Here is a 23,789-nt window from a genome sequence, read left to right on the forward strand (position 1 = left end):
ACTCAGCTTTTGTGGTGGAAAGAATTTGGTTAAGAAAGCATTGACCAGCTTGTCCCAAGAGTTTAGGCTTTCTCTAGGTTGTGAGTCCAACCATGTTCTAGCTCTGTCTCTTACAGCAAAAGGGAAAAGCATAAGTCTGTAGACCTCGGGGTCGACCCCATTGGTCTTAACAGTGTTACAGATTTGCAAGAATTCAGATAAGAACTGATGAGGATCTTCTGATGGAAGTCCATGAAACTTACAGTTCTACTGCATTAGAGAAACTAATTGAGGCATAAGCTCAAAGTTGTTTGCTCCAATGGCAGGAATTGAGATGCTTCTTCCATAGAAGTTGGAAGTTGGTGCAACATAGTCATCAAGCATCTTCCTTGCAATGTTGTTATTATTTTTGATTGCCATGTCTTCTTCTTTTTAGAAAACTTCTATTAGGTCCTCTCTAGAGAGTTGTGCTTTAGCTTCTCTTAGCTTCCTCTTCAGAGTCCTTTCAGGTTCAGGATCAGTTTCAACAAGAATGCCTTTATCTTTGTTTCTACTCATATGAAAGAGAAGAAAACAAAGAAAGTTTGGAATTCTCTATGTCACAGTATAGAGATTCCTTGATGTGTCAGAGGAAAAGAAGAATAGAAGGATGAGGTAGTGATGAGCGGATAATTTATACGCTTTTTGGCATTGTTTTTAGTATGTTTTTAGTATGTTTTAGTTAGTTTTTATTATATTTTTATTAGTTTTTACTTAAAATTCACTTTTCTGGACTTTACTATGAGTTTGTGTGTTTTTCTGTGATTTCAGATATTTTCTGGCTGAAATTGAGGGACCTGAGCAAAAATCTGATTCAGAGGCTGAAAAGGACTGCAGATGCTGTTGGATTCTGACCTCTCTACACTCGAAGTGGATTTTCTGGAGCTACAGAAGCCCAATTGGCGCACTCTCAACTGCGTTGGAAAGTAGACATCCTGGGCTTTTCAGCAATGCATAATAGTTCATACTTTGCCCAAGATTTGATGGTCCAAACAGGCGTTCCAAGTCAGCTCAAGAATTCTGGCGTAAAACGCCGGAACTGGCATAAGAATGGGAGTTAAACGCCCAAACTGGCACAAAAGCTGGTGTTTAACTCCAAGAAGAGTCTCTACACGAAAATGCTTCAATGCTCAGCCCAAGCACACACCAAGTGGGCCCAGAAGTGGATTTTTGTGTCATTTACTCATCTTTGTAAACCTTAAGCTACTAATTCTCTACAAATAGGACCTTTTGCTATTGTATTAGACATCTTGGTAGCTATCTTTGAGTAGTCTTATGCTATCTTAGATCATGGGGCTGGCCTCACGGCCATGCCTAGACCTTGTTCTTATGTATTTTTTATTCATGGAAACTTGTCTCTCAACAAATTTTCCTTCGGCAAGTATACCGAATTATCGTCAAGTAAAACTCACTATAGAGTGAGGTCGAATCCCACAAGGATTGATTGGTCAAGCAACTTTAGTTAGAAGAATATGCTAGTTGAGCTAAACAGAATTTAGATTAAGATGCAGAAATTTAAATGACTAGAAAGTAAATAGCAGAAATTAAAGTGCAGAATCTTAAATGGGAAATTGGGTAATGCTCATAAAAGTAAATGGCAGAAATTAAAGAGAATGGATAAGATCAGAAATGGGAGAATCATTGGGTTTAGGAGATGTTGCAATTCTCCGGATCAAGTTCATTCTCATCTCTTCCTCAATCAATGCATTCATTGATCTCCTTGGCAATCTTAAGTGATTGAATCCCAATTCCTTGGTAATTCAATCTCTCAAATCTTGATCAATAGCCAATTCCTTGGTCAATTGCTCATGAGAAGAGATGAAGTATGGTCACTGATTATACCACATACATTTCCCAATTCAAGTATTGAGGGGATTATAGTCACATATCCATCCCAACCCAAATTGGTCCAGCATGAGAAAGTAATTCTAGCATGATCTCTTCATTCCTCTTCCAAGGTTCCGAAGAGATCTAATTATGGAGAGTTTCTTTTCCAAGATAACTAACCAATTGAATTAAGATTGAAAGCTTTCTAGTAAAATCAAGAGAAAAGATAGAAGAAGAAGAATGAAAACTAATATTGATCCATCAAATTACAGCAGAGCTCCCTAACCCAATGAAAGGGGTTTAGTTGTTCATAGCTCTAGGAATCCAAAAATGGCAGAAAAGAATAATCCATGCTAGAAGTACAGAAAAGTAAATATGCAAAGAGTAGTTCTCCAAGGTGCCCAAAAGTCCTTCTCTAGTTCAAAACTACTCCTATATATACTACTCTTCATGATCTTCTAGTGAGTTCTTCAAGTCTTGGATGTGGGCTTTGGACCTAAAAGTTAAAGCAATCCTCATCTTTAGTGGGCCCAGCTTGCAGAGAAATATGAATTAGGCTTGGGCAATTAGTGAGATTAATCCTGGAATACATTTCTGGGTGCGAGAACGTTAGTGGCATTTGCCTTTTCCACTAACATTCCACCTTTATATGCCCACGTTATTCTCAATGTTAGAAGTCTTAACGTGACTTCTAACGTTCCTTCTCAATTCTTGGCCAACGTTAATGGGACTCACTTTTCCCATTAACGTTGGCTTGTGCCCCTTTTTGCAAACGTTAATGGGAATCACTTTTCCCATTAACGTTGCTTGCCTTTTGCCTCCGACGTTAGGTCTTACGTTAGCTTAGCTAACGTAGCTCTTAACGTGGGCACCTATCAACTTCGAGAGTGTTAGTGACACTCACCTTTGTCACTAATGCTCTAATTGCCTTAATCCCCTACGTTAGAACCCACGTTAACTAAGTTAACGTGGCTTTTAACGTAGTAATGAAGCCATCTTCCAACGTTAGTGACAAAAGTGAGTGTCACTAACATTGGTTCTTTGATTAACTTTCACGTTAACAATATTAACGTGAGAGTTAACGTAAGCAATGAAAATGATCAAAGGTTAGTGACAAAAGTGAGTGTCACTAACGTTGGCAGTTTTGATCCTTGTCCACGTTAGAGTTCACGTTAACTTAGTTAACGTGACACTTAACGTGGGGTATTGCCTAGTTTCTCAACGTTATTGGAGTTCACGTTTCTCATTAACGTGGATTCCTTCTTTCCTTCTACGTTAAGTACCACGTTAACTTAGTTAACGTGGCTCTTAACGTAGGCTATGAAGTGGGTTTGCAGGCGTTATTGGTGATCACTTTTCTCATTAACGTTGCAAGCCAATTGCCATTCCACGTTAGTAATCACGTTAACTAAGTTAACGTGAATGCTAACATGATTCTTCCATGCTTCATTTGTCCTAAAATCAAGCAATTAAAGTGCATCAAAGCTCTAGCTAAAATCATGAGATCATGCATCATTAAAATATCATGTAATTCTGGCAAAAAAATCTCATGAAATCATGCAAAATTCACAATAGTTGCTTGAATGAAGGTGTAAGTGTATTTTCACCCAAAACTTGCCTTGTTTACTAGGAAAATGCATGAAACTACCCTAAAACAGTAAAGAAAAGGTCAGTGAAACTGGCTTAGACGCCCTGGCATCAATTTTTAACAGTGGAGTTTCTACACACCATAGATTAAGGTGTGGAGCTCTGCTGTACCTCGAGTATTAATGCAATTACTATTGTTCTTCTATTCACTTCATCTTATTCTTGTTCTAAGATATCACTTGTTCCTCAACATGATGAATGTGATGATCCGTGACACTCATCATCATCCTCACCTATGAACGTGTGCCTGACAACCACCTCCGTTCTACCTTAGATTGAGTGGATATCTCTTGGATTCCTTAATCAGAATCTTCGTGGTATAAGCTAGAATTGATGGCGGCATTCTTGAGAATCCGGAAAGTCTAAACCTTGTCTGTGGTATTCCGAGTAGGATTCAAGGATTGAATGACTGTGACGAGCTTTAAACTCGCGATTGTGGGGCGTTAGTGACAGACGCAAAAGAATCATTGGATTCTATTACGACATGATCAAGAACCGACAGCTGAATAGCCGTGCTGTGACAGAGCGCGTTGAACATTTTCACTGAGAGGACGGGACTATAGCCATTGACAAAGGTGATGCCCAACATACATCTTGCCATGGAAAGGAGTAAGAAGGATTGGATGAAGACAGTAGGAAAGCAGAGAGACGGAAAGGACAAAGCATCTCCATACACTTATCTGAAATTCTCACCAATGAATTACATAAGTATTTCTATCTTTATTTTATGCTTTATTCATAAATCATTCATAACCATTTGAATCTGCCTGACTGAGATTTACAAGATGACCATAGCTTGCTTCATACCAACAATCTCCGTGGGATCGACTCTTACTCGCGTAAGGTTTATTACTTGGACGACCCAGTGCACTTGCTGGTTAGTTGTGCGAAGTTTTGATAAAGAGTTGAGATTGCAATTGTGCGTACCATGTTGATAACGCCATTGATGATCACAATTTCGTGCACCAAGTTTTTGGCGCTGTTGCCGGGGATTGTTTGAGTTTGGACAACTGACGGTTCATCTTGTTGCTTAGATTAGGTATTTTTCAGAATTTTTAAGAATGAATTCTAGAGTTTCAAGGTGATGTTCTTATCATCACCAATGCTGATTGATTCTCATCAATTTAGCTCTTGAATGCAATGTCCTGCCGAAGCTTGGCCAGCCATGTCTAATTTCTTTAGACTCAAGCTTTAAACTAACATTGCATGATTCCTGGAATTCTTATTAAAAATTTGGAATCTCTTTATTTTCGTCTCCATATAATTTTCAAAAAATCCAAAAAAATTACAAAATCATAAAAACCAAAAATATTTCTTGTTTGAGTCTAGTGTCTCATTTTAAGTTTGGTGTCAATTGCATGTTTCTGTTCTTTTTGCATTTATCATGTGTCTTCATTGATCTTCAAGTTGTTCTTGATGATTTACTTGCTTTGATCTTTAAATTCTCTTGTTTTGTGTGTTTTGTTGTTTCTCATATGCATTCTCAATTTGTTAGTGTCAGTAGTATACAAACTTCTAAGTTTGGTGTCTTACATGCATTGTTTGTTTGATTTTAGTTGCATTTTGATTTTTCCTCATCATTAAAAATAAAAAAAATTTAATTTGTGTCTTTTCAAGTCAATAATGTAGAGAATTGAAGATTCAGAACATACAGCAGAGGAATTACATAGAAAAAGATGGGCGTTCAAAATGCCCAATGAAGAAGGAAAACTGGCGTTTAAACGCCAGCCAGGGCCTTTAACGCCCAAAAGGGTAGCATTTTGGGCGTTAAACGCCAGAATGTATACCATTCTGGGCGTTTAACGCCAGGATGGCACAAGAGGGAAGATTTTGTTTTCAATTCAATTTTTTTTCAAGTTTTCATAATTTTTCAAAATCAAATCTTTTTCAAATCATATCTTTTCAATCATATATTTTCAAAATCAATTTCTTTCCAATTTCAAAAATACTTGCTAACAATTAATGATTTGATTCAACATTTCAAGTATGTTGCCTTTTCTGTTGAGAAAGGTTTAATGTTCGAATCATATCTTTTCTTGTTAGCCAAGTCATTGATTTTAAAAATCAAATCTTTTTAAATTGTTTTTCAATCATATCTTTTTAAAACTGTATATTTTCAATCATATCTTTTTAATCACATCTTTTTCAAAATAAGTTTTCAATCATATCTTTTTGATTTCTAATTTCAAAATCTTTTTCAAAAAACACTTTATCTCTTTCCCAATCATATTTTTCGAAAATCATTCTTCAATTTTTCAAAATTTTTTAAAATCTTTTTAAATTTATTTTCGAAAATTTCTTCCCCTCTTCTCACATCCTTCTATTTATGGACTAACATGTACAATTCGAACTCTATCTTTCTAAGTTCGAATTCTTCTACCTTTTTCTTCTATTTTTCTTTTTCCTCTGACACCTCAAGGAATCTCTATACTGTGACATAGAGGATTCCATATTTTCTTGTTCTCTTCTCTTTCAGATGAGCAGGAGCAAAGACAAAAGCATTCTTGTTGAGGATGACCCTGAACCTAAAAGGACCTTGAAGCGAAAACTAAGAGAAGTTAAAGCACAACTCTCTATAGAGGACCTAACAGAAATCTTCAAAGAAGAAGACATGGCAGCCGAAAACAACAACAATGCCAACAATGCAAGGAAGGTGCTGGGTGACTTTACTGCACCTACTCCCGACTTCTATGGGAGAAGCATCTCTATCCCTGCCATTGGAGCAAACAACTTTGAGCTTAAGCCTCAATTAGTTTCTCTAATGCAACAGAATTGCAAGTTCCATGGACTTCCATTGGAAGATCCCCATCAGTTTTTAGCTGAATTCTTGCAAATCTGTGACACTGTTAAGACCAATGGGGTTGACCCTAAGGTCTACAGACTTATGCTATTCCCTTTTGCTGTAAGAGACAGAGCTAGAATATGGTTGGACTCACAACCTAAAGAAAGCCTGAACTCTTGGGAAAAGCTAGTCAATTCCTTCTTGGCAAAGTTCTTTCCACCTCAAAAATTGAGTAAGCTTAGTGTGGAAGTCCAAACCTTCAGACAGAAGGAAGGTGAATCCCTCTATGAAGCTTGGGAAAGATACAAACAATTGATCAGAAAGTGTCCTTCTGACATGCTTTCTGAGTGGAGCATCATAGGTATCTTCTATGATGGTCTGTCTGAACTGTCCAAGATGTCATTGGATAGCTCTGCTGGAGGATCTTTTCATCTGAAGAAGACGCCTGCAGAAGCTCAAGAACTCATTGAAATGGTTGCAAATAACCAATTCATGTACACTTCTGAAAGGAATCCTGTGAATAATGGGACGAATCAGAAGAAAGGAGTTCTTGAGATTGATACTCTGAATGCCATATTGGCTCAGAACAAAATATTGACTCAGCAAGTCAATATGATTTCTCAAAGTCTGTCTGGAATGCAAGCTGCACCAGGCAGTACTAAGGACACTTCATCTGAAGAAGAAGCTTATGATCTTGAGAACCCTTCAATGGAAGAGGTGAATTACATGGGAGAACCCTATGGAAACACCTATAATCCTTCATGGAGGAATCACCCAAATCTCTCATGGAAGGATCAACGGAGACCTCAACAAGGTTTCAACAACAATAATGGTGGAAGAAACAGGTTTAGCAATGGCAAGCCTTTTCCATCATCTTCTCAGCAACAGACAAAGAATTCTAAGCAGAGCCACTCTGACTTAGCAACCATGGTCTCTGATCTAATCAAAACCACTCAAAGTTTCATGATTGAAACAAGGTCCTCCATTAGAAACTTTGAGGCACAAGTGGGTCAGCTGAGTAAGAAAGTTACTGAACTCCCTCCTAGCACTCTTCCAAGCAATAAAGAAGAGAATCTAAAAGGAGAGTGTAAGTCCATCAACATGGCCGAACTTGGAGAGGAGAAAGAGGCAGTGAGTGCCACTGAGGAAGGCCTCAATGGACGTCTACTGGCCTCCAATGAGTTCCCTAATGAGGAACCATGGGAATCTGAGGCTCACACTGAGACCATAGAGATTCCATTGGATTTACTTCTGCCATTCATGAGCTCTGATGAGTATTCTTCCTCAGAAGAGGATGAAGATATCATTGAAGAGCAAGTTGCTAAGTACCTTGGAGCAATCATGAAGCTAAATGACAAGTTATTTGGTAATGAGACATGGGAGGATGAACCCCCTTTGCTCACCAAAGAACTGGCTGACTTGTCTAGGCAGAAACTACCTCAAAAGAGACAGGACCCTGGGAAGTTCTCAATACCTTGTACAATATGCACCATGACCTTCAAGAAGGCTCTTGTGTGACCTAGAGTCAAGCATAAACCTCATACCTCTCTCTGTAATGGAGAATTTAGGGATCTTTGAGGTACAAGCTGCAAGAATCTCACTAGAGATGGCAGACATTTCAAGAAAACAAGCTTATGGACTTGTAGAGGATGTTCTGGTAAAAGTTGAAGACCGTTACATCCCTGCTAATTTCATAGTCGTAGAGACTGGGAAGTGCATGGATGAATCCATCATCCTTGGCAGACCCTTCTTAGCCACAGCAAAGGCTGTGATTGATGTTGACAGAGGAGAATTGATCATTCAAGTGAATAAAGAATCCTTTGTGTTTAAGGCTCAAGGATATCCCTCTATAACCATGGAGAGGAAGCATGAAGAGCTTCTCTCAAAACAGAGTCAAACAGAGCCCCCACAGTCAAACTCTAAGTTTGGTGTTGGGAGGCCTCAACCAACTTCTAAGTTTGGTGTTGAACCCCCACATTCAAACTCTAAGTTTGGTGTTGGGAGGTTCCAACATTGCTCTGAGTATCTGTGAGGCTCCATGAGAGCCCACTGTCAAGCTACTGACATTAAAGAAGTGCTTGTTGGGAGGCAACCCAATGTTATATTTATCTATATTTCCTTTGTTATTTTATGTTTTCTGTAGGTTGATGATCATGGGAAGTCACAAAATCAATTGAAAAAGCAAAAATAGCATGAAAAATAGAAAGAAAAATAGCACACCCTGGAGGAAAAACTTGCTGGCGTTTAAACGCCAGTAAGGGCAGCAAATGGGTGTTTAACGCCCAGTTTGGCACCATTCTGGGCGTTTAACGCCAGAAAGGGGCACCAGACTGGCGTTAAACGCCAGGAAAGGGCAAGAAGCTGGTGTTAAATGCCAGAAATGGGCACCAGCCCGGCGTTTAATGCCAGAATTGGCATAAGGGAGCATTTTTGCTCGCCACTTGGTGTGGGGATGAAATTTCCTTGACACCTCAGGATCTGTGGACCCCACAAGATCCCCACCTACCCCACCACTCTCTCTCTTCTTCACCCATTCACCAATCACCTCAACACCTCTTCCCCAAAAAACCCCTCACCTATCAAATCCCACTATTCTCTTCACCACTCACATCCATCCTTCATAAAACCCCACCTACCTCACCATTCAAATTCAAACCACTTTCCCTCCAAAACCCACCCATTATGGCCAAACCATACACCCCCTCTCCACTCCTATATAAACCCTTCTTCACTCCTTCATTTTCAGACAACTTAAACACTACTTCTCCCCCTTGGCCGAACCACAAAGCCACCTCCATCTCCTCTATTTCTTCTTCTTCTACTCTCTTCTTTCTTCTTTTGCTCGAGGACGAGCAAACCTTTTAAGTTTAGTGTGGTAAAAGCATTGCTTTTTGTTTTTTCATAACCATTTATGGCATCTAAGGCCGGAGAAACCTCTAGAAAGAGGAAAGGGAAGGCAAAAGCTTCCACCTCCGAGTCATGAGAGATGGAGAGATTCATCTCAAGGGTGCATCAAGACCACTTCTATGAAGTTGTGGCCATGAAGAAGGTGATCCCCGAGTTCCCTTTCAAACTCAAAAAGAGTGAATATCCGGAGATCCGACATGAGATCCGAAGAAGAGGTTAGGAAGTTCTTACCAACCCCATTCAACAAGTCGGAATCTTAATGGTTCAAGAGTTCTATGCCAATGCATGGATCACCAAGAACCATGATCAAAGTGTGAACCCGGACCCAAAGAATTGGCTTACAATGGTTCGGGGGAAATACTTAGATTTTAGTCCGAAAAATGTAAGGTTGAAATTCAACTTGCCCATGATGCAAGGAGATGAACACCCTTACACTAGAAGGGTCAACTTTGATCAAAGGTTGGACCAAGTCCTCATAGACATTTGTGAAGAGGGCGCTCAATGGAAGAGAGATTCAAGAGGGAAGCCGGTTCAACTGAGAAGGCATGACCTCAAGCCCGTGGCTAGGGGATGGTTGGAGTTTATCCAACGCTCAATCATTCCCACTAGCAACCGGTCCGAAGTTACTATAGACCGGGCCATCATGATTCATAGCATCATGATTGGAGAGGAAATAGAAGTTCATGAGGTTATATCCCAAGAACTTTATAAGGTGGCAGACAAGTCCTCTACCTTGGCAAGGTTAGCCTTCCTTCATCTTATTTGTCACCTCTGTTATTCAGTCGGAATTGACATAGAGGGAGACACCCTCATGGATGAGGACAAGCCCATCACTAAGAAAAGGATGGAGTAAACAAGAGATCCCACTCATCATGAAATCCTTGAGATGCCTCAAGGGATGCACTCTCCTCCACAAAACTATTGGGAGCAAATCAACACCTCCCTAGGAGAATTGAGTTCCAACATGGGACAACTAAGGGTGGAGCACCAAGAACATTCCATTCTCCTCCATGAAATTAGAGAAGATCAAAGGGTCATGAGAGAGGAGCAACAAAGGCAAGGAAGAGACATTGAGGAGCTCAAGCACTCCATAAGATCTTCAAGAGGAAGAACAAGCCGCCATCACTAAGGTGGACCTGTTCTTTAATCTCCTTGTTCTTTATTTTTCTGTTTTTCGAATTTTTATGCTTATGTTCATCACCTATGTTTGTGTCTTATGATCATTAGTGTCTTAGTGTCTATGCCTTAAAGTTATGAATGTCCTATGAATCCATCACCTTTCCTATTAATTATTTTGATGTGGTGGTAGTACTTTGACTTCTGAATGTATGCTTGAACAGTGCATATGCCTTTTGAATTTGTTGTTCATGAATGTGGGCTCTTGAAAGAATGATGAAAAAGGAGACATGTTACTGAGGATCCGAAAAATCATAAAAATGATTCTTGAAGCAAGAAAAAGCAGTTGATACAAAAAAAAAACGAAAAAAGGGGAAAAGAAAAAGAAATAATAAATTTGTCCAAGGCAAAAAGAGCGTGCTTAAGAACCCTGGACACCTCTAATTGGGGACTCTAGCAAAGCTGAGTCACAATCTGAAAAGGTTCACCCAGTTATGTGTCTGTGACATGTATGTATCCGGTGGTAATACTGGAAGACAGAGAGCTTCGGGCCACAGCCAACACTCATAAAGTGGCTATGTTCAAGAATCATCATACTTAACTAGGAGAATCAATAACACTATATGGATTTTGAGTTCCTATAGAAGCCCATCATTCTGAAATTCAAAGGATAAAGTGAGATGCCAAAACTGTTCAGAGGCAAAAAGCTAAAAGCCCCGCTCATCTAATTAATACTGATCTTCATATATGTTTTTGGAATTCATTGCATATTCTCTTCTTTTTATCTTATTTGATCTTCAGTTGCTTGGGGACAAGCAACAATTTAAGTTTGGTGTTGTGATGAGCGGATAATTTATACGCTTTTTGGCATTGTTTTTAGTATGTTTTAGTTAGTTTTTATTATATTTTTATTAGTTTTTACTTAAAATTCACTTTTCTGGACTTTACTATGAGTTTGTGTGTTTTTCTGTGATTTCAGGTATTTTTTGGCTGAAATTAAGGGAACTGAGCAAAAATCTGATTCAGAGGCTGAAAAGGACTGCAGATGCTGTTGGATTCTGACCTCCCTGCACTCGAAGTGGATTTTCTGGAGCTATAGAAGCCCAATTGGCGCGATCTCAACTGTGTTGGAAAGTAGACATCCTGTGCTTTCCAGCAATGTATGATAGTCCATACTTTGCCCGAGATTTGATGGCCCAAACAGGCGTTCCAAGTCAGCTCAAGAATTCTGGCGTAAAACGCCGGAACTGGCACAAGAATGGGAGTTAAACGCCCAAACTGGCACAAAAGCTGGTGTTTAACTCCAAGAAGAGTCTCTACACAAAAATGCTTCAATGCTCAGCCCAAGCACACACCAAGTGGGCCCGAAAGTGGATTTTTATGTCATTTACTCATCTTTGTAAACCTTAAGCTACTAATTCTCTACAAATAGGACCTTTTGCTATTGTATTAGACATCTTGGTAGCTATCTTTGAGTAGTCTTATGCTATCTTAGATCATGGGGCTGGCCTCATGGCCATACCTAGACCTTGTTCTTATGTTTTTTCAATGGTGGAGTTTCTACAAACCATAGATTAAGGTCTGGAACTCTGCTGTACCTCGAGTATTAATGCAATTACTATTGTTCTTCTATTCACTTCAGCTTATTCTTGTTCTAAGACATCACTTGTTCCTCAACTTGATGAATGTGATGATCTGTGACACTCATCATCATTCTCACCTATGAACGTGTGCCTGACAACCACCTCCATTCTACCTTAGATTGAGTGGATATCTCTTGGATTCCTTAATCAGAATCTTCGTGGTATAAGCTAGAATTGATGGCGGCATTCTTGAGAATCTGGAAATTCTAAACCTTGCTGTGGTATTCCGTGTAGGATTCAAGGATTGAATGACTGTGACGAGCTTCAAACTCGTGATTGTGGGGCGTTAGTGACAGACGCAAAAGAATCAGTGGATTCTATTCCGACATGATCGAGAACCGACAGCTGAATAGCCGTGCTGTGATAGAGTGCGTTGAACATTTTCACTGAGAGGACGGGACTGTAGCCATTGACAACGGTGATGCCCAACATACAGCTTGCCATGGAAAGGAGTAAGAAGGATTGGATGAAGACAATAGGAAAGCAGAGAGACGGAAGGGACAAAGCATCTCCATACACTTATCTGAAATTCTCACCAATGAATTACATAAGTATCTCTATCTTTATTTTATGCTTTATTCATAAAACATTCATAACCATTTGAATCTGCCTGACTGAGATTTACAAGATGACCATAGTTTGCTTCATACCAACAATTTCCGTGGGATCGACCCTTACTCGCGCAAGGTTTATTACTTGGATGACCCAGTGCACTTGCTGGTTAGTTGTGCAAAGTTGTGATAAAGAGTTGAGATTACAATTGTGTGTACCATGTTGATGGCGCCATTGATGATCACAATTTCGTGCACAGGTAGAGAGAGGAATTCGAACTTATAGAGAGGGAGGGGGTCCGAATTATTAAAGAAGGATAAGTGTTAGTGATTAAATAGAAAGAGATGAGAGAGAAGAAATTCGAATATTGAATAAAAGAAAAAGAAAAAATATTTTTGTTTGTATTTTAAAAAAAATCAGTTAATATTCAAAAATTAAGAAAGGAATAAAATACACTACAAGAAAAAAGGCCTATGGCCACACTTTTTTTGCTACGCTTTAAAAGTGTGGCCAAAAATGGTCTATGGCCACGCTTTTATGAGAGTGGCGATTGAATAGAGATTTGGCCACATTTTTTTTTGCTACGCTTCAAAAGCGTAGTGAAAAGGATCAATGGCCACGCTTTTATGAGGGTGGCAATTGATGCAAGATTTGGCTACGTTTTTTTTGCCACACTTAAAAAGCGTAGCCATAGAGAGAAATCGACACGCTTTTAAAGCATGGCGACATGAGTTTACTATTGTGGCATTTTAAAAGCATAGCCGTTTCCAAAAAGCCTTTTGGCATGCTTCAAAAGAGTGGCCAAAAGATTCCCCCAAAAATTTTTTTCAAAGAGCTCGTACGTACCCTTCAAATTAAAATGCCTTAAAGTTATAACTTCAAATTAAAATCTTTCACCGAGCTCGCTCCTTCTTCATTCAAAGACCCTAAGTCCAAACTCCTCCTTCAAACATTAAGCCCCATTTCGTTCAGAAGATAACCCTAAGCCCTCTCTTCATTGTGCCTCACCCTAACCCTCTATTCATCGTACCTCACCCTCACCCTAACTCTGCGAGGATGACACTCCGTGAAGAACGTCGCTGCGCTCGCAATGCCTCCGCCGAAAATCCCTCTTCCGACATCCCTAACCCTCCTTCTGTGGTGATTCTTTCAGGCGGTGACTCCCTCTGCTCACTTGCCATCGCAAACCCGCCGTCGATGCTCCCTTTGCCGCTGCTCTCTTTCGTCGCTGCAAACCCCTAACCCTTCCGCGCCGCTCCCTTTTTCGTGCAGGCCGGTGCCCCTTCCATCGATGCTTCATTGCTGGTTTTGAGAGTTGGTAAGCCCTATTTATTAAAGTCTGTAATCAAACCAGATAACAAAAGAGAGTGGAAGTTTAATTTTAAGTAGCAAGTCTCTGTAATCAAATCAGTTCATATGAGTTGGTTGTGGTTGTGTTGTGTTGAATGTGTTAGTTGAGTTGATTTATTTTTTCTGGTTAATATTTTTTTTGGGTGCTACGGAATTATCGAATAAAACAGAACTGATGTTATTAAACTCTAAATTGATTTATTAAAATCTTCTTTCTCTTTCTTTCGGTAGATTCTGTCTTTGTTTTTCTTCAAAATGTCCACTTCCTTTATTATTATCATTTTGGTTATTGTTAATTTGTGGTTGCAATTTTTTTAGGTAACCCAGCCGCCTGGTGATTCAATTTCCAGCCTTTGCTTCAGTCCCAAGGCCAATTTTGTTGTCGCTACTTCATGGGATAACTAGGTTTGAGTTGGACTTGGATATTAGGGCATATTTTATTGTTAATGTTTTGTGTTATTTCTATTTTTTAATGTTAGTTCACAAAAGAAAAATTGTAACAATGTTATCTTTTTGGTGTTTCTTGCTTTTACAATTAACTTCAAAAACTGAAAGTGATATGATGTTTTTTGTAATTAGTATTAGAAAGAAGAAATGGTGACAGAAAATACTTCTGAAACTAAACCAGCTCTTTAAATTTATGGGAAGAAAAGGCTCTTATGTTGTGTTTAATTGTTTGATAGACAAATGTTTTTTTTGCTGAATTTCTTTTGTCAATATCGTAGGTTCGATGTTGGGAGATTGCAAGGAATGGAACTATTATCAACAACACACCCAAGGCTTTAATATCTCATGACCAACTAGTAATGAATTTTAGCTCATTTTATTAGAAAAAAAAGAAAAGAAATAATTATTATTAGTGGTATTACTGGAAATTTCTTTTGGACTGAGATGGCATTATAATTAGTGTTCTCTTTTATTGTTTAAGGTTTTGTGCTCCACTTGGAAGGATGATGGAACACCGGTTTTCTCCGGAGGCTGTGACAAGTAAGTCAAGATGTGGCCGCTTTGGATCTATTTTTCTTTTCTGATTTTCTAATCTTTAATAATATATTATTTTTATTTGGTTATCTTATTTCATCAGGGTGTCAAGGTTGTATATAGAACAAAGGAGCTGGAAGAGCAACAAGCAAAGAGGTTTTTACCAATTTCTTAACAACTCTTATCTGTTGAGTTTATTTCTTTTAGTTTACAAATTGTAGATTGTTCTTGAGATTTTCAATTCCTGAGAGACCCTAAATCTTCAGCACCTGAGATAGTTTTGTTATTATTATTCTTTACATTGTTGGTTGCATCAGCTGAAGTTAGAATGATACATGGCTAGCAGGTTTCTTTTATAAATCATGCAATTACGAACTTTTTGTGAAGCAATCCTTCAATATGGAGATGGCTATTGTCATGGCGAAATGGTTTTGTAGCACACACTGTTCAATAAATGTTGTTATCATTTGGTGCCTACTTTAAATAATTAACACAATATTTTCCACGTTTAAACATCAGGATGCTAGTATGGAGTGGATTCTTCACCTTGATACAGATGAATTAATACACCCAGCGGGTGCTCGAGAGTATTCTTTGAGGCAGTTGCTTCTTGAGGTTCCAGGAAATGTAGACATGGTCATATTTCCCAACTATGTGAGTAGAATTTGCTGGTTCATGCTTCCTTGATGGAACTGGTAAGAACTTCAGTGGTGTAATAATGCTTGTGTCTAGGGTTTTTAGGAGAGCAGTGTTGATCGAGATGATATTAAAGAACCTTTTAGTGAGGTAAGTTACTGAAGTTGTACATAGTCCTTTGCCAGAAGTTTCTGTTCTACTTATTACTTAACAAAGAACCCTTTAGAGTACTTGAGTTTGTAGAATTAGTGAATAACAAAAGGAATTTTGACTTTTAGAATCATGAAGATCTATTTTTTTATTTGGTTTTACTTTTAAGGCTTAGTAGAGGGAAATGAATCACTTAATTTAGTTAGAAAAGATAGTCGTAAATGGTGCACACAGATGGGATAACTACATGAAATCCCCAAAGTATATTCTGTTGATTCTTTATATTTATGTCTCCCCTTGATGTTTTTTCACTTATGAGTTCCATGATGTTCTCCTGAATTAGGCTAGTGAGATCAAGTTGGAGGAGGTTGCTATTTTGCATTACACATGCTAAATTCTCATATCTCACTTTCAGACGTGATCGCTGTGGTTGCAAACCTACCAAAGAAGATGTAAAAAGATACTTCATGTTGGAATTTGACAGATCTGTGAGTTCATGAACTCTGTTTCCACCTTATTCTTTTACTTTCTTTTCTGTCCACTTAGCCATTTGGTTGAATATTGGGGAAAATGGATTTGTCTTACCCGTGCAGTATATAATTAGATTACTATAGTTTGAACTTAAGGTTGACCAATCGTCACAGATTCTAGTTGCTAAAAAATAGGGAAAAAGGGTTTGAGCATGGTGGGGACTGCTTTCCCAACTCATGAGTATTCATTATAGTGTTCATTATTTCCTATGTAGTAAGTGCAATTACTCTCTGCTGCTACAAGGACAATAACACAGCCATGGCTGCTTCAGTTTCAACCATAGGAGCTGTCAAAGGAACTCCAGAATGATACTTTTACCTTACTTTGTTACTTTCAATTAATTCTATTCGCTCAATTTATCACTTCTAGTTTTAAAATATGTATAAGATTAGGATAGTAATTGGATTGGATGCAGTGTGAATTAGTAATCAGTTATAGATACCAAATTAGAAAAATAATGATCATGCTGACTATGGATACATACATATCATTAATTTGTGAGTTATCAATATATTTAGATGCGGTTCATGATTTCTTGTATAGTTAAAAAAACTGGATTAGAATTTTGAATAGAGTAGTAACTCTTAAATAACAAGAGAATAATGTAACTTTACATTGCAGGTGAGTTTGAATGGTTCTGGAGCTGTGGCTTCATCAGTTCCCAATTCATCAGCTTTCTTCGGAAGCAGCTTGAAGAAGGTTACATCAAGAATCCACAGCAGTAGCAAGGTTTCCTCTGGAAGACTTCAAGATTGTGGCGATCGATGAGGACAAGCAGACAGATACGGACAGATGGAAAGGGTTGGTCTATGATATCTCAGATGACCAGCAAGACATCACAAGAAGGAAGGGTATTTTGTAGTTTTTAATGTGTATTTTGTAGTTTTTAGAGGATGTAGATAATGTAATAGTTGTTGGAATTGTAATGTATGTATTACAAATTTATGGGTAGTTGTTATCACTTTGATTTTTTGTTAGAGCTTGTCATGTGATCAACCACTATATTTGGTGTACAAGTTTATGAAGGTTTTATATTGTTAATAGTAATTAAAATTGTTATGAAGGTTTTATATTGCTTAAATTTTACATTATTTATGAATTTTGTTAGATTTTATTATGAAGATTAAAAAAAAACAATTGAACTTAGAACAAACTTATAGCCACGCTTTAAAAAGGTAGCTATTCCATACAGCAGTCACTTTTTGCCACGCTTTAAAGCGTAGCTATACCTCTAGCTATTGGCACGCTTTAAAAGCGTAGCCATATCTCTAGCTATTGGTACGTTTTAAAAGCGTAGCCATATCTCATGATTTTGCCACACTTTAAAAGCATAGCCGTATCTCTAGTTATTGGCACCCTTTAAAAGCGTAGCCATATCTCTTGCTATTGTCACACTTTAAAAGCATAGCCATATCTAGCTACTAGCACGCTTTAAAAGCGTAGCCATATCCTCTCACATACGGCCACGTTTAGAAGCGTGGCAATAGATAAAAGCGTGGCGACAAAATAAGCGTGGCCATAGGTCACTAAAGCGTGGCGATAGAGCAACCGGCACGCTAGCAGTTGTGACCCTTTCAAAAGCGTGCTGATTGCTCAAAAAGCGTGGCGAAAAGCTATTGCTACGCTTTTTCCAACTTTTCGCCACACTTTAAAAGCATAGCAAAATCCTGGTTTTCTTGTAGTGATAAAATTAGAGTTTAAAACAATTAGTTAAAAAAAGATTTCTGAAAAAGGAAGAAGTTGATTTTCGAAAATAAGAAGTGAAAAAGTAGTTAGGTGGTTTTGAAAAAAGATAAGAAAGAGTAAGTTTTGAAAAGATAAGAAGTTAGGAAAAGATTTTGAAATTAAAATTTGAAAAAGATATGATTTGAAAAAGATATAATTGAAAAAGATATGATTGAAAAAGAGATTAAAAAGATTTGATTTTAAAAATTAAAATTGATGATTGACTAACAAGAAACTAAAAGATATGATTCTAGAATTTAAAGATTGAACCTTTCTTAACAAGAAAGTAACAAACTTTAACTTTTTTTTTGAATCAAATCCTTAATTGTTAGCAAGGTTTTCGAAAATATGAAATAAAAATAAGAAAAAGATTTTGAAAATCAATTGTTTTAAAATTTTTCAAAAATATTAAGAAGAAAAATGAAAAAGATTTGATTTTGAAAAAGATATGATTGATAGGAGAGGATATGAAAAAGATAGGATTTTGAAAAAATAGTTTTAAAACTTGAAAAATTGAAAAAGATTTGAATTGAAAACAAAATTACCTCCTTGGTGTTATCCTGGCGTTAAACACCCAGAATGGTATCCATTTTGGCGTTTAACACCCACTTGGCTACCTCCTTGGCGTTAAACGCTCAGTCAGGTACCCTGGCTGGCGTTTAAACGCCAGAATTCCTTCTTTACTGGGCGTTTTAAACGCCCAGCTTTTTCTCTGTGATTCCTCTGCTATATGTTCTGAATCTTCAATTCTTTGTATTATTTACTTGAAAAGACATAATTTTGAATTTTTTTAAAATTTTTTTTAATGATGAGAGAGAAAAACAACAGAATGAAATTAAACATGAAAAACTAAGATCAAAACAAGGAATGCATGCAAGAACACTTTTAATGTCAAGATGAACCTCAAGAACACTATGAAGATCATGATGAACATCACGAATATATTTTTGAAAATTTTTAAGAAAAGAAAGACATGCAAGACACCAAACATAGAAATTTTTATACTAGAGATACTAACAAATTGAGAATGCACATGAGAAACAACAAAAGACACAAAATAAGAAAATTTAAAGATCAGACAAAGAAAATCATCAAGAACAACTTGAAGATCAATAAAGAACACAAAAACATACTTTTGAAAAACGCAAGAAGAATTGAGACATGCAATTGACACCAAACTTAAAAATTGATAATAGACTCAAACAGGAAACAAAAAAATATTTTTGATTTTATGATTTTATAAATTTTTTTCGAAAATTATTTTGAAAAAGAAAATAAAGAAATTCAGAATTTTTAATACGAATTCCAAGAATCATGCAATGTTAGTCTAAAGCTTCAGTCTAAAAAGATTAGACATGGCTAGCCAAGCTTTAGCAGAGCTTTACATACGACAGCCAAATTGATAGGAATCAACTAGCTCCTTTGATGATAAAAGCATCATCTGAAACTTTAGAAGTCATTCTTAAAAATTCTTGAAGAAAGAAAAAAATAAATAAAGAAAAATACCTAATCTAAGCAACAAGATGAACCGTCAGTTGTCCAAACTCGAACAATCCCTGGCAACGGCGCCAAAAACTTGGTACACGAAATCGTGAGTTCACAGTTTTTTCACAACTCCGCGTAGCTAACCAGCAAGTGCACTGAGTCGTCCAAGTAATACCTTACGTGAGTAAGGGTCGATCCCACAGAGATTTTCGGCTTGAAGCAAGCTATGGTCATCTTGTAAATCTCAGTCAGGCGGATTCAAGTGGTTATGATGTTTTGATGATTAAAAAAAATAAAACATAAAATAGGATAGAGATACTTATGCAATTCATTGGTGGGAATTTCAAATAAGCGTATGGAGATGCTTTGTTCCCTCTGAGCCTCTACTTTCCTATTGTCCTCATCCAATCATGCGTACTCTCTTCCATGGTAAGCTGTATGTTGGTGGATCACCATTGTCAATGGCTACCATCCATCCTCTCAGTGAAAACATGTCTGCTACGGTTTCCCGCATGGCTAATCAGCTGTCGGTTCTCGATCGTGTCAGAATAAGATCCAATGATCCTTTTGCACACTATCACTATGCCCAACAGTCACGAGTTTAAAGCGCGTCACAGTCATCCCATCCCAGATCCTATTCGGAATACCACAGATAAGGTTTAGACTTTTTGGATCTCAAGAATGCTGCCAATTGATTCTAGCTTATACCACGAAGACTATGATCTCAAGGAATGGAAGGCTCTATTGTCAGGAGAGGCAACCATGCATCGTGAACCAGGAGGCCAAGAGATACACACTCAAGCTCTTGCAGATAGAATGGAAATGGTTGTCAGGCACGCATTCATAAGGGAGGATGATGATGATTGTCACGGATCATCACATCTATCAGGTTGAAGTACAAGTGAATATCTTAGAACAAGAATAAGTGTGAATTGAATAGAGAAACAATAGTACTTTGCATTAATTCATGAGGAACAGCAGAGCTCCACACCTTAATCTATGAGGTGTAGAAACTCCACCGTTGAAAATACATAAGTGATGAAGGTCCAGGCATGGCCGAATGGCCAGCCCCCAAACGTGATCTAGAGATCCAAAGGTAGTCTCCAAAATGATCTAAGGATATGAATACTATAGTAAAAAGTGCTCTTTATACTAAACTAGTAAACTAGGTTTACAGAAAATGGGTAACTAAGTGTAGATAGTGCATAAATCCCCTTCCGGGGCCCACTTGGTGTGTGTTTGGGCTGAGCATTAAAGCTTTCATGTGCATAGGCTCTTCTTGGAGTTTAAACACCAGTTTTGGTGCCAGTTTGGGTGTTTAACTCCAGCTTTGGTACCAGTTCTGGCGTTTTACGCCAGAAAAGGGTCTATGGTGGGCGTTTGAACGCCAGTTTGGGCCATCAAATCTCAGGCAAAGTATGAACTATTATACATTTCTGGAAAGCCCATGATGTTTACTTTCCAACGCAATTTAGAGCATGCCAATTTGGCTTTAGTAGCTCTAGAAAATTCACTTCGAGTGTAGGAAGGTCAGAATCCAACAGCATCTTCAGTCCTTTCTCAGCCTCTGGATCAGATTTTTGCTCAGGTCCCTCAATTTCAGCAACAAAATACCTGAAATCACAGAAAAATACACAAACTCATAGTAAAGTCCAGAAATGTGATTTTTGCATAAAAACTAATAAAAATATACTAAAAAATTAACTAAAACATATTAAAAACTATGTAAAAACAATGCCAAAAAGTGTATAAATTATCCGCTCATCATTGTTCTAGCATGAAGGCATGGAGAGACTCATCCATTGGAGGTGGTGTGGGAAGAGAGGGTTCATTGTTTAGGAGAAAGGGCTCATAATTGGAAGGTGGTTAATCTTGGTAAGGGTTTGGAGGTGGCTCTTGGGATTAATTATGTTGAAATTGTTGTGGTTCTATGTGTGGTTCATATGGCTCATAAGGTGGTTGGTATAGTGGGTAAAGATTAGGGTCATATGGAGGTGTTTTGTGGTATAGGACTTGTGAGTATGGTGGTTCAAAATTATGTTGAGGAGGTGGTTCATAGGCATATGGTGGTGGTTGTTGACAACCGCAATGAGGGTCATCACATCCATTGGATTGATATACATGAGGAGTGGAATTATACCTATAAGAAACTGAAGGTTGTTGCCACGAAGAGTGATCAATTCCTTGAGGCTCCTCCCATCTTTGATTGTTCCATCCTTGATGTATGTTGTCATTGTAGTTCCCATTTCCTACAACATAATTTGAACCAAACTCATAGCCAAAGGGATGAGAATTCATAGTAGCAAATAAAAAGAAAAGCTAACAAAAAAAGCAACAAAGTCCTAAACCTAACAAAAGCTAACAAACAAGCAAAAGGCAAACATATTCACATATTCACAATAGCCAATAATATAACACCATTGCAATTCTCCAACAATGGTGCCAAAAATTTGATAATAAGAATTATTATCGGTCTAGAATTTTCTCAATAGAAACAAGAACTTCGTTGTAAGCATAGTTCCAAACTAACTAATAACTCTCAATCAAATTTTAATATGTTGGTTGTCACATGTACAAACCCTAATGAAAATTACCTGGATTATTCAAACCTCGGGTCATCTCATAAGGAATTGTAATGAAGTGATCAATTATTGGCTATGAAAGGAATAAGGGGATTTAATTTGGTAATTGGCAAGAAAACATAAAAGCAAGAAAGTAAATGACAATTAACTAACAAAAGAAAGGAAAAAGACTCTTGGCTAAGCATAGAAATTAAGATCACCATTCTCGTCTACAAATCATATATTGACAATTATGAGGGACCAACCCATTAAGTCTACTTCTATGCTTGAAGCACGTATAATGTCTACTTCAACGCTCGAAGTAGGTCAAATAGGCTTGATCAACATCAATCCATAAGTCTTAACCTAGCTACTAATGGACTTAGTAGTAAACTAGTGTCAATGCTTATTAAATTGACAATTAAGGATTCTCAAATCACCAATTCAATGAGACCCAATGACTCAAGGTCACTCGATTCCTTTAGCCTAGGCCAAGAGTAAAGAAAACTACTTGAAAATTAGAGAAAGTATTTCATCAAACACCTAGAGTGCAATAAAAGTAAACATCACAAAATGCAATAATTAATGAGACCCATAACTAACAAAAGTAAGAAATCAACAATAGTAACTAAGATAAACATAAAGAGACATGTAAACATAAAATTGCATCAAAAGGAAATTGAAATCAACAAGAGTTCATGAAACATAAAAGCAACAAAATAAAGGGATTGCCAAGTAAAACTAGAAGAGAAAAGATGCAATAACAAGAAATTAAAAGGGGAAAAACTAAATCAAAACAAGAATTAAAAGTGGGATCTAAGAAAATTTGACCTAAACTACCCTAAATTCTAGAGAGAAGGGAGAGCTTCTCTCTCTAGAATTCTAACCTAGAACATGGTAAAAAACTACACTATGACTTCTCTCCCCCATTCTCTTGCAATCATTGGGTTCGAAAGCATAAAAAATGAGTTGGATTTGGGCCTCCTTGAGCTCAGAAATCGCCCCCAACATTTTGCCTTTAGTGAGATCACGTGCAGCTTGTCACGCATACGCATGGGTCACGCATACGCGTCACTGGCGAAATTCCTACCCACGGGTGAGCATGGGTGACGCGTGCGCGTCGCTGGCGAATCTTCTTCTCACACGTACGCGTGGCGTTGAGTTCAGCAAATCCTCATTTTTTCATGAATTCTCCATTTTTGCATGCTTTTTCTTCATTCCTTCAACACAATCTTTGCCTTCTAATCCTGAAATCACTTAACAAACATATCAAGGTATCGAATGGAATTAAAGTAAATTAAATTTACCAATTTTAGGACCTAGAAAGCATGTTTTTAGTCTTAAGAACAAATTAGGAGAAATTCACAAAAATCATGCTATTTCATTGAATAAATGTAAGAAAAGTTGATAAAATTCCCTGGATTTAACACAAGATAAACCACAAAATTGGGGTTTATCAAAGAGTTGCGTTTACTCTTGTGATTGGGTCTGTGAGCAATTGCCACATCCTCCTTTCAATCTTTTCTTTTATCTCTGGACATTCATCCTCTTTGAGTTCGAAAGCTGGCTCGGGCAATGTTTCCTTGGGTTCCATCCAACTGAATTGAATCTCATGGATCACAAACTTAAATTTCCAATCATCAAAAGGAATATCCTCCACAAGTCCCTTTCCTTTTCGTCTCTTCGAACTTGATGATGCCATATGTGAGGAACCGAATAGAAAGGATATAAGTATGGAGTGTTGTGGAGAGTATAGTATATGAATGAGATTAGTAATATAACTTGCAATGAGATGGAAACAGAATTGAAGTGTAGAAGAGTTGAAATGTAGAAATGAGTGTGGGATTCGGTCACATAGAGTGGGAGCTATTTATATTG

The 23,789-nt window shown here is 37.6% G+C and overlaps 1 long non-coding RNA gene across 1 annotated transcript; it reads left to right on the top strand.

The window, feature by feature from the left end:
• Positions 1–14,770: 14,770 nt before the first annotated feature.
• On the top strand, positions 14,771–16,316 carry LOC140174976 (uncharacterized). Its single transcript, XR_011865138.1, has 4 exons — positions 14,771–14,829; positions 14,927–14,979; positions 15,343–15,870; positions 15,958–16,316. It is a non-coding gene; the product is annotated as an uncharacterized lncRNA (long non-coding RNA).
• The last annotated feature ends 7,473 nt before the right edge of the window (positions 16,317–23,789 follow it).

The sequence above is a fragment of the Arachis hypogaea genome, chromosome 9 (genome assembly GCF_003086295.3).
Source record: "Arachis hypogaea cultivar Tifrunner chromosome 9, arahy.Tifrunner.gnm2.J5K5, whole genome shotgun sequence".
NCBI classification, from domain to species: domain Eukaryota; kingdom Viridiplantae; phylum Streptophyta; class Magnoliopsida; order Fabales; family Fabaceae; genus Arachis; species Arachis hypogaea.